Raw genomic sequence first — 12,314 nt, 5'->3', positions numbered from 1 at the left:
TCACCTCCCAGACACTGTCAGTGTGTAAATTGGTAAAAACACTTTGGAGAAAAATTTGGTAGTAGAAGGTTAAAGATATAAACCCTTTAGCAGTATAACAATTCCCCCCAAAACATAATGGCTTAAAATAACAACCATTAAAAAATAAAACAAGTGCCTTTTAAAATATAAATTTTTTTAAATATAAAAGGTACTTTTTTTAAAATATAAAAGGTACTTTTTTCATATATGACAAGCCCATAACTAATATCATGCTCAATGGCAAAAAGCTGCAAGCTCTTCCCCTAAGAACAGAAGTAAAGCAAGGATGCCCACTCTTAATTCTCTTTCAATATATACTACAAGCTCCAGCCAGAGGAATTAGGTAAAGAAAAGAAATAAAAGGCATCCAAAACAGAAAAGAAAACGTAAAACTGTCACTATTTGCAGATGACATGATACTACATACAGAAAATCCTAATGACTCTACAAAAAAAAACAAAAATAAAAACAAAAACCCCATAACACTGTTAGAATAAATGAATTCAGTAAATCTGCAGGATTCAAAATCTAAAAATCTGTTCTGTTTCTATATACTAATAACCAACCATCAGAAAGAGAAGTTAAGAAAACAATCCCATTTATAACTGCATTAAAAAATAAAATACCTAGGAATAAATTTAATCAAGGAAGTGAAAGACTCACACACTGAAAACTACGACATTAATGAAAGAAACTGAAAACAACAAAAAATGTAAAGATGCTTTGTGCTCATGGATTGTAAGAATTAATATTGTGAAAATTTCCATACTACACAAAGCCATCTACAAATTCAATGCGGTCTCTCAAAATTCCAATGGCATTTTTCATAGAAATAATACAAACACTACTAAAATTTGTATGGACACACACACACACACACACACACACACAGCCAAACCAACCTTGAGGAACAACAACAAATCCAGAGGTATCACATTTCCTGACTTCAAACTATATTGCAAAGCTGCAGTAATTAAAACAGTACATTAGCAGAGAAACTGACACATAGATCAATGGAACATATGTTCCAGAAGTAAACTACATATATATGGTCAATTAACTTATTACAAAGGAAGCCACAAATATACCATAGGAAAAGAACAGTCTCTTTGTTAAATGGTGTTGCAAAAATGACAGCCACATGAAAAAGAATGAAGCTGGACCACTGACTCTCACCATACACAAAAGTTAATTTGAAATGGATTAAAGACTTGAACATAAGACCTGAAACCATAAAACTCCTAGAAGAAAACAGGAGGCAAGTTCCTTGACATCAGTCTTGGTGATGATTTTTTTGGATTTGACATCAAAGGTAAAAATAAACCCAAGGGACTACTACATCACACTAAAAAGCTTCTGCACAGGAAGGGAAACTGTCAAAAAATGACAAGGCAACCTAGAAAATGGGTGGAAACATTTGTAAGTCATTTGTCTGACAAGGGGTTAATATCCAAAATATGTTTTAAAAAATCATAAAACTCATTAGCAAAAAAAGCAAACAATCCCATTAAACAACAAGCAGAAGCTCTGAACAGACATTTTCCCAAAGAAGACAAACAGATAGCCAACAGATAAATGAAAAGGTGCTCAACACCACTAATCATTAAGGAAATGCAAATCAAAATCACGGCAAGAAGCAACACCCCACACCTGTTAAAACGGCAATCACCAAAAAAAAAAAGTAACAAGTGTTGGCGAGCATGTGGAGAAAAGGGAACCCTCATGCACTGTTGGTGGGAATACAATTGCTGCAGCCACAGTGGAAAACAGTATGGAGGTTCTTCAAAAAAGAATTCTAATCTATCATGGTACTGCATATTTGAGAATATATTATAACTATGTATATCTACATATGTTTACCAATAGTTACCAGTATAAAAGACAACTGTTACATAAGATGACCCCTAAGGGTAGGATCATATCTTATTTCATTTTGTTTCTTTGTTTTAATTTTTAATTTTAACCAAAGTGATATTTGCATTTGTTAAAAAAAAATCTGATAAACACTGGAAAACAGTGATCAGCTGGCCTACATTCCCCCCATTCCCACTTCCCAGAGTCAGCTACTTTCAATTATTCCAGCTGTTCCTTCTGATATATGCATTTATATTTCTAAATAACAAAACTATTTCTTCTTCTTTTTTTTTTTAATCTTTTTAGGGCTGCACCTGTGGCATATGGAAGTTCCCAGGCTATGGGTCAAATCGCAGCTGCAGCTGCCAGCCTACGCCACAGCCACACCAGATCCAAGCCATGTCTGCAAACTACACCACAGCTCACAGCAACACCAGATCCTTAACCACTGAGCGAGGCCAGGGACCAAACCCTCAACCTCAGGGATACTAGTCAGATTCGTTTTTGCTGAGCCACAATGGGAACTCCAATAAAACTCTATTTCTTGATGTATCCATTTTTACTGCATTTTTTACATCCTGTTACAGTTAATTAATTAAGCTCACTTATGTCACACACAATCACCACCACTTTCTCTTCTTCCATCTTCCTAACATACTCATAGCACAATTTTTGGTTGACTCGATGGTCAGTTTACACCAGTGGTTCTAAAAGGGTGGGAAGATCCTTAAAGAGGGTCTGCAGGGTTAAAAATATTTTCATTATAACACTACAGTGTTTTCTGCCTTATTTATGCTTATTTTCTCATTAGTGCACAGTGATTTTCTATAAGCTACATAAGGTAATACCACAATAGACTGAATGCAGAAGCAGATATGAGAATGCAGTTGTCATCTTCTTTTTTTCTTTTCTTTTTTTGCCCACAATATGCAGCAGCTCTGACGTCAGATCTCAGTTCCCAGACTAGGGACTGAACTTGGGCCCCATCAGTCAAAGTGCTGAGTCCCAACCACTAAGGCCACCAGGGAACTCTCCATTTGTCTCCTTTTAAAGATAGGAAAAGATTTGCAAACAGAAAACAATGTCATTTTTATCACTAATTTTTTTGTTGTTTAGGAAAATACATTATTTTTTGTTAAAATGTTATTTTATATTAAGGCTTCATGATTTGCTTTTATTTGAATAAATATCTTTAAATTTTCTGTTTTAATTTTTCATCTTGAATAGAAAATAGAAAAAGATATAGCTCAAATAAACCAAAGCTTTTTAAGGTCTTTAATAATTTTTAAAAGTGTAAAAAAGTCTCAAGCCTTTGAGTACTGGTTTAAATTATTAAAACCGTGTAAATACTGTTGACTGCCACATCAAGTAAAATATGTCCTTTAGAGATATCCTCAGGTTTTAATAACTGCTGTGACTTTTTTTTCCTTTTTTTTTTTTTTTTTTTTGGTCTTTTTGGGGCTGCACCCATTGCATGTGGAAGTTCCCAAGCTAGGGATTGAATCAGAGCTGCAGCCGCAGGCCTACAACACAGCCACAGCAACACCAGATCCAAGCAGTTCTGCGACCTACACTACAGCTCACAGCAACACCAGATCATTAACCCACTGAGGGAGGCCAGGAATCAAACCCGAGTCCTCATGGATACTAGTCAGGTTTGTTACCGATGAGCCAGGACAGAAACTCCTTTCCGTTTCTTATTTTGCTTTGTACCAGCCACTTTTTCCAAATTCTCCTAAAAATGTCAGTGAACCATCTTTTTACATTTTCAAAACAACAAATGATCTTAGGAGTTCCTGAAGTGGCTCAATGGAAACAAATCTGAGTAGCATCCATGAGGACGCAGGTTCGATCTCTGTCCTCGCTCAATGAGTTAAGGATCTGGCATTGCCATGAATTGTGGTATAAGGTGGCAGAGGCGGCTCGGATCTGATGTTGCTGTGGCTGTGGCATAGGGCAGCAGCTACAGCTCTGATTAGGCCCCTTGCCTGGGAACCCTCCATACACCGAGGGGGTAGCCCTAAAAAAAAAAAAAAAGACAAAATGATCTTAGCCATAAGTCTCCCACATTCTTCCATTCTGTTGCTCCAACCTGGCCTGGTCCAGACACACGACCATTTTCCAGTTTTCCATTGACATTTTCTTGTGTTGGAATTTCTGTTTCCTGTCTCCTATGCCTTCTTCTTTTTTGCTTTTTCCTGGTTTTAATCAACAATACCCCCAATAATTTCCTGTGGAAAAGAAATGGGAGCTAAATTTTTTTTAACGTAAAAATTTCTGAAAATTACATTATTCCAATCTCACCTTTAACAGACAGTTTGGCCTCACCTATAGAAAAGTATACCTATATTATTTCTTTAATAATATCCTCCCCACATTCTCTGTTCTCTTTTTTTTTAGTAGGATGTTGAATCATATATATATATATATTGATTATCTAATTTTCTTTTCTCTCCTACTTCCATCTTATTGCAATTTTGTTCCAATTTCTAAGAGATCTTGCCTTTATCTTCCGATCACTCTATTGAAATTTTTCATGTTTTTAATGTTCAAGAGTTCATGTCAAAGAATTGTGTTTTTGTGTTATGAATATAAAAGCTTCTCTTATCTGGGGATTATTTATATATTGTATATATATTCTTATACATATTTAATGGCCACAAATTCCTCCCATTCAGTATCCACACCTCTTTGCAATATGACTTTCTTGCTCCTCCCAACCAAAAATGGAATATATTTCTTAATCCTTTTGAATCTAGGCTAGTCATATAACATTCTTTGATCAATAGCATGTGGCAGAATTGACACTGCACGAGTTCCAGAGTTTAAAGTGCTACAGTTTCTGCCTTTGAACTCTTGGAATGATCCCCAGAGATCATCATGCTGTGAAGAAATGTGGGATGAAAAAAAAAAAAAAAACACATAAAAGAAGAGACCCAAAAGTTCCAGCTTTTCTTTCTGAGCTCAGCCCCAGGCAAACTCATCAATTAAGTAAACTTGTATGAAAAAGCCTACCTGAAATCAACAGTTAAGCATCCCAGCCAGTCCACAAAACTACAAGAAATAATATTGTTGTTTTAGCCACTAAGTTTTGGGTGGTTTGTTATTCAGCAACAGGTAACTAATACAGAAATGAATACTGGAAATGGAATGACACCATACAAAAACTTAAAATATGTAGCACTGATGAGGAAACTGTTACTAGAGTCTGGAAAGATGGTATAAAATAAGTGACCAAAGTACTGTCTTCAGTAACCCGAAAGATTAAAAATGTACCTAACTAAGGAGTTTCCATTGTGGCACAGTGGGTTAAGAACCCAATATAGTCTCTGTGAGGATGCAGGTTCAATCCTTGGCCTCATTCAGTGGGTTAAGGACCCAGAGTTGCTATAAGCTGCAGCCCACAGATGCAGCTCAGATCCGGTGTTGCCATGGCTGTGGTGTAGGCTGGTAGCTGTAGCTCTGATTTGACCTCTAGCCTGGAAACTTCGATATGCCACAGGTGCAGCTGTAAAAAGAAAAAAAAAAATTGCACCTAATTAAAATGTGGATCTAAGGAGATTTCCAGGCAGAATGCTAGAAGTGACAACTGGCCTTTTTTTTTTTTTCTTCCCCCTAGCTAAATATTAAAGGTATATAACGAACGAATTGTTCAGGTTCATTTAGTCAAATCTATAGAAAATACAAAGGGTCCAAGATGTCCTGGGTTGGAAAATAAAACAATTTCACAGTTCTAGTCTCTAATCAACAAAAATGCTTACAGTAAGAAATATCTCAAAAAAAAAATCAAACCAAGACCCTTTATTGCCTCAGAAAATGCAAGACAATTTACTATATATATAAGAATTTCAAGGGCATTATCTCAGAGCAGTCCAATATGTCCAAAGCAGACAGAGGTCTATCTTGAAAAGAAATATAGATATGGCTCTAGAGAAAAAAACTGTGGGAAACCCAGGAAGTATTTCCTATTGAAGTCAGTTTATGGGGTTTTTTTTGGGGGGGGGGTTGTGTTTTTTCGGCTGCACCTGCAGCATGCAGAAGTTCCCAGGTCAGGGATAGAACCTATGCCACAGCAGTAACCAGAGCCACAGTAGTGATGGCACTGAACCCTTAATTGCTGAGCTATTGGGAACTCCAGAGGTTTTTGTCTGTTTTTTAGGTTTTATTGAAATATAGTTGGTTTACAATGTTGTGATAATTTCTACTGTACAACAAAGTGATTCAGTTATACATGTACACATATCCATTCTTTTTCAGATTCTTTTCCCATATAAATTATCACCCTGTGTTATACAGCAGGTCTCTGTTGGCCAGTCATTCTATACACCACAGTGGGCATATACTGTCCTCAAACCCTGAGTCCATCCTTCCCGACTCCCACCTGTCTCCTTTGGGAACCATACTTTGGTAACCCTAAGTTTGTTTTCAAAGTCTTGAGTCTGTTTCTGTTCTACAAACCTGAATCTTTTTTTTTAATTTTTTTTTTTTTTTTGGTCTTTTTAGCTATTTCTTGGGCCACTCCCATGGCATATGGAGGTTCCCAGGCTAGGGGTTGAATTGGAGCTGTAGCCACTGGCCTACGCCAGAGCCACAGCAACGCGGGATCCGAGCCACGTCTGCTCACAGCAACACCGGATCCTTAACCCACTGAGCAAGGGCAGGGATTGAACCTGCAACCTCATGGTTCCTAGTCAGACTCGTTAACCACTGCACCACGACGGGAACTCCTACCTGAAATGCTCTATCTCATTTATACAGAACTTCCTCCATGCTTTTCAAGTCTCAGCTCAAATAATACCTCTATACTTTTCAGTACATAATACTGTTTTATTTTCTTTACAGCACTTCCCACTACTCAAAATTATCGGTTAATTATCTATTTACTTTATTATGTCCCTCCTTTAAAAAGTGAGCTTCGTGAGAGCACAGTCTCAGCCATCTTAGCCATGCTGTGTCTTCAGCACCTAGGACAGGGCTTGATATATAGTAATGTCAGAGATTAACTACATATTTTTAACCATTAAATGAATTTACCTCACTTTCCTAGTTCTTGAAGGTATTCAGCTAGTGACCCTTGCTATAGCTAGGTACATAAATAATGATTAAAAGAGCAACAGACTGGGAATCAGTTGATATTAACAAATCTGTTAATAGGTAGTCATGTGATTTCAGACAAACCACTTGACCTTTCTGGATCTACTTTTTTACTTTATCTCTAAATTTACTTCCAGCTCCAAAGTTCTATCTTGTGACTACTTTGTGAACAATTCCCAATGTATCTTCAGTCATCTCAAAAGATCTCGTTTGTATTTTTTCACCTCAGATTTAACAAATCAAAATTTGCATTTCTAGAGTTCCTGTTGTGGCTCAGCAGAAATAAACTAGTATCCATGAGGATTTTGGCTTCAATCCCTGGCCCCACTCAGTGGATTAAAGATCCAGCATTGCCATGAGCTGTGGTGTAAGTCACAGATGCACCTTATATCTGGCATTGCTGCGGCAGTGGCACAGGCTGGCAGCTGTAGCTCTGATTGGATCCCTAACCTGAGAACTTCCATATGCCACAGGTGCAGCCCTAAAAACAAAAATGAAAAAAATTGCATTTCTCTCTCAAATATTTTTAACTTTATTTCTGTCAGTAGTACCACATATTTTATTTAAATCTCCAATGAACATACACAAAATCTTGGAGCTCTCCTCTTTCTCTCTCCCTCTCCCCCCCCACTTCTGTCTTCATGTTCACTCTCCTTCATCCCCTAAATCTAATCTCTAAATGGACCTGTTTGTTCTTCCTTTTAATTGGCCCTTAGATTCATTCTGCATCACTACTCCTATTGCTATAAATCTAGTCAGACCCTCATTACCTCAGACATGAATTATAATCACATTTTCCTGTTACCTCTTTATTTAATCTTCTCCCTTACTTCAATCTATCCTGCATATTTCCTCTAGAATTATTTTTCAAAACACCACTCAGAATTATTTTTCAAAACACCACTTAAAGAGTTTTCTTTTGGCTCAGCGGGTTAAGGATCTATACTGTCACAGCAATGGGTTGCTGCTGCTACGTGGGTTGGATCCCTGACTGGGGAACTTCTGCATGCTGTAGGTGTGGCCAAAACAAACAAATACCACCACTTAAATCTCAGTCTCCAAAATCAATCTCCAAATTCGAGGTCTCCTCTTGTTTGCGAATCAAATCCAAATGCATTTGCCTGATGCTTAAAGCTTCCCCACTTTCTAGTTTCATCCACCTATTCAACCTTAATCCTTTTCTACCAAATAGAAGTCCCAAAAGAGGACCAAGACCTCCTCTATTACAGTTTCCTTGCTCTCTCCTACCTAATCCATGCTCGTGTCCACCTTGGTACTGAGAATACTTTTTCAACCTCCCCCCCGCATCTATATTCTATTCATCTTTTCTCCAGGAATCCTTCCTTGACTACTCAAAATTGCTCCATTCTCTAAATTTCTTGTTGTGTGCTTAAATTCAACACTATAAAGTTTAATACCAGTTGTTCCAAGTGCATTCCATCTGCCTCTTCAATTTGGATGTTTCTTAAAGGCAAAAACTGTTCTACATTGCTTTAATTTATTCCCGGACAATATTCAGTACAGTTCTAGGCACAAAATAAATACTCAGTGAATTAAGAGGCAATTAGAATAGTTTATTTTTAGACAACTTCTTACTTATTACAAAGCAATTTCACCTCAGTTTTTCTTTTGAGCCTTAAATTGCTTCTCTGAGGTTTGTAGTGTATTAGTTCCTACAAGGTATAAATTTTTTTTTTAAATCACTGAACTCAAAGTCAGAGGCCTACACTTGAGTAAAAAAAACTGACTGCTTTGTCAACTTTATAATCTTGAAGGAAAAAGACTAATTTTCTGAGGCTCAGTTCCCCAACCTGACAATAAATTTCAAGTTTAACCCTAAAAGAATGGGTTTTAAAAGAATGGCACTGTTAAAGCCTTGAAATATCATTTTAGATAGATTAACAACTCCAATTAGTTAAATTAATAAATAATTGTGAAAAGGAACTCCCGCTGTGGTACAATGGAATCAGCAGCGGCTTGGGAGCACTGAGACATAGGTTCAATGCCCAGCCCAGCATTGCTGCAGCTTAGTGTGTGGCTGCAGCTTGGATCTGATCCCTGGCCCAGGAGATCGCTATGCCAAGGGGCAGCCAAATAAATAAATAAATAAATAACTGTGAAAAGAGTATAGGAAAAATGGACAACTATGTTTGATTTCCTTTTATATACTACTGAGACCTTTAAAATAGTGCATATGATAATGGTAATGTTTAAGTATTATTAATATTTTAACAGAAAGTTGTATTTCTTTAAATAGATATTATATATTACTTATATTCCAATATATCTCAGAAGAGATTTTAACCTACTGATCTCTTTAAGAAGCTTGCTACATTTTTATTATGAATTTTATTACTAAAGAAGGCTAAGTAATTTCCATCAAAATGCTCCTTCTATTTTAAATGGGAAGTCAATGTCTAAATATTATTCATTTAACATAAATACACTTTAAAGTGTATATATTTAGTAACCTGGTATTTGTTTCTTGCTACATATAACATTACTTGTCCTAAATGCTCAAAGTTCAAAATCATTAGCCAAACACTCACAAAATATGAGAATAGTACTTTATGTTAAGAGTAGAAAATAATATTACCTCCTGTTAACTTTAATAATCAATAGTGTTACACAAACAACAAAAGCAATGAAGTAAATCAGTGGTTCTTAAAGTGTAGTTCTGCACCAACAACATCAGTAACACCTAAGGACTTTCTAGAAACACAAATTCTAGTGCCTGAGACCCACTGAATCAAGAATCAAAAATCCTGTCTTAACAATTCCAGTAAAATGTGAAAAACACTGATACAAGTTAACCTAAACATTTAATACTTAGTTGGTCAGTGAATTTTTTTTTTAATATATAGGAAACCACACAAAAACTATTTGAACTGCTCAACGAATTCACCAAGTAGCAGGATACAAGATTAACATTCAGAAATAGGTTGCATTTCTGTATACTAACAGTGAAATACTATTATCATTTTTTTGTCTTTTTTTTTTAAGGCCACAGCCACAGCATATGGAAGTTCCCAGGCAAGGGACTGAATCAAGGCCATAGCTGCTGGCCTACACCACAGCCACAGCAATGAGAGATTCAAGCCAAGTCTGTGACCTACACCACAGATCACGGCAATGCCGACCCTTAACCCACTGAACAAGGCAAGGGATTGAACCTGCGTCTTCATGGATATTAGTTGGGTTCATTACTGCTGAGCCACAACAGGAACTAACAATAAAATATTAGAAAAGGAATATAAAAAAATTGTAAATGGCATCCAAAAAAATTTAAATACCTAGGAATAAACCTGGCCAAGGAGGTGAATGACTTATAAGATGAGAACTATAAAACATTAAACAAGGAAATTAAAAGAGGATTCAAAGAAATGGGAAGACAGCCCATGCTCCTGGATTGGAAGAATCGATATTGTTAAAATGGCCACACTACCCAAGGTGATCTACAGATCTAATGTGATCCCTATCAAATACCCATGACATTTTTCACAGAACTAGAACAAATAGTCCAAGACTTTATATGGAACCATAAAAAAAACCCAGAATTGCCAAAGCAACCTTAACATAAAAAACCAAGCAGGAGGCATAACTCTCCCAGACTTCAGATAATATTACAAAGCTACAGTAATCAAGGTGGTGTGGTACTGGTACAAAAACAGACATGCAGACCAATGGAACAGAATAGAGAGCCCAGAAATAACCCCAGACACCTATGGTTAATTAATGTTCAACAAAGGAGTCAAGAATATAAAATGCAAAAAGTCTCTTCAGCAAGTGCTACAATGTCAATCAATGAAACTGGAACATACCCTCACACCATGCACAAAAATAAATTCAAAATGGCTTAAAGACTTAAACATAAGGCATGACACCATAAAACTCCTAGAAGAGAATGTAGGCAAAACATTCTCTGACATCAACCATAGAAATATTTTCTTAGGTCAGTCTCCCAAGGCAATAGAAATAAAAACAAAAATAAACCAGTGGGACCTAATCAAACTTACAAGCAAAAACAAAAAGACAACCTACGGAATGGGAGAAAATAGTTGCAATCGATGCAACCAACAAGAGCTTTATCTCCAAAATATATAAACAGCTCATACAATTAAATATAAACAAAGAACCCAATTAAAAAATGGGCAGAGGACCTAAGTAGACATTTCTCCAAAGAAGACATATGGATAGTCTTAGGCACATGAAAAGATGCTCGACATCACTAATTATTAGGGAAATGCAAATCAAAATTACAATGAGGTACCACATCACATCATTCAAAATGGCTATCATTAGTAAGTCTACAAATAATGAATGCTGGAGAGGGTGTGGAGAAAAGGGAAGCCTCCCATACTATTGCTGAGAATGTAAGTTGGTACAACCACTATGGAAAACAGTATGGAGGTTCCTCAGAAAACTAAATATAGAACTACCATATGACTGAGTAATCTCATTCCTGGGCATATATCTGGACAAAACTTTCATTCAAAAAGATACATGCACCCCTATGTTCACTGCAGCACTATTCATAATAGCCAAGACATAGAAACAACCTAAATGTCTAGATGAATGGATTAAGAAGATATGATATATATATATCATATATATATATCATATATATATATATAATGGAATACTACTCAGCCATAAAAAAGAACAAAATAATGCCATTTGCAGCAACATGGATGCAACTACAGATTCTCATACTAAGTAAAATAAGTCAGAAAGAGAAAGACAAATACCATATAATATCACTTATATATAGAACCTAAAACATGGCACAAATAAACCTATTCACAAAATAGAAATGGACCTACGAACATAAAGAACAGACTTGTGGTTACTGGGTGGAGGGAGGAAGAAGTGAGATGGATAGGGAGTTTGGAGTTGGTAGATGCAAACTATTACACCTATAATGGATAGGAATGAGGTCCTACTGTATAGCACAGAAAGAACTATATCTAGATTCTTGGGATAGACCATATGAGAAGATAGTATGAGAAAAAGAATATACATATGTATGACTGGATCACCATGCTGTACAGCAGAAATTGACTCAACACTGTGAATCAACTATACCCTAATAAAAAAATTAAAAAAAAAAGAATCTAACTGTAGAGCTCAGGTTTCTGTGGAGGTACAGGTTCAATCCCCAGCCTAGTATGGTGGGTTAAAGGATCCCACGTTGCCGCAGGTGTGGCTCAAGTCAGGTTGCAACTGCGGCTGGGATTCAATCCCTGGCCTGGTAACTTCCATATGCCATGGGTGTGGCCATAAAAAGAAAAAATTTTTTTCAAAATCAATTTTCCCAGAACTAAAAACTTGTAATTTGCAAAGAA

This window comes from Phacochoerus africanus, chromosome 4, assembly GCF_016906955.1.
Source record: "Phacochoerus africanus isolate WHEZ1 chromosome 4, ROS_Pafr_v1, whole genome shotgun sequence".
Classification (NCBI taxonomy): Eukaryota; Metazoa; Chordata; class Mammalia; order Artiodactyla; family Suidae; genus Phacochoerus; species Phacochoerus africanus.
The sequence above is the reverse complement of the archived record's forward strand: the minus strand, read 5'-3'. Positions refer to the sequence as shown.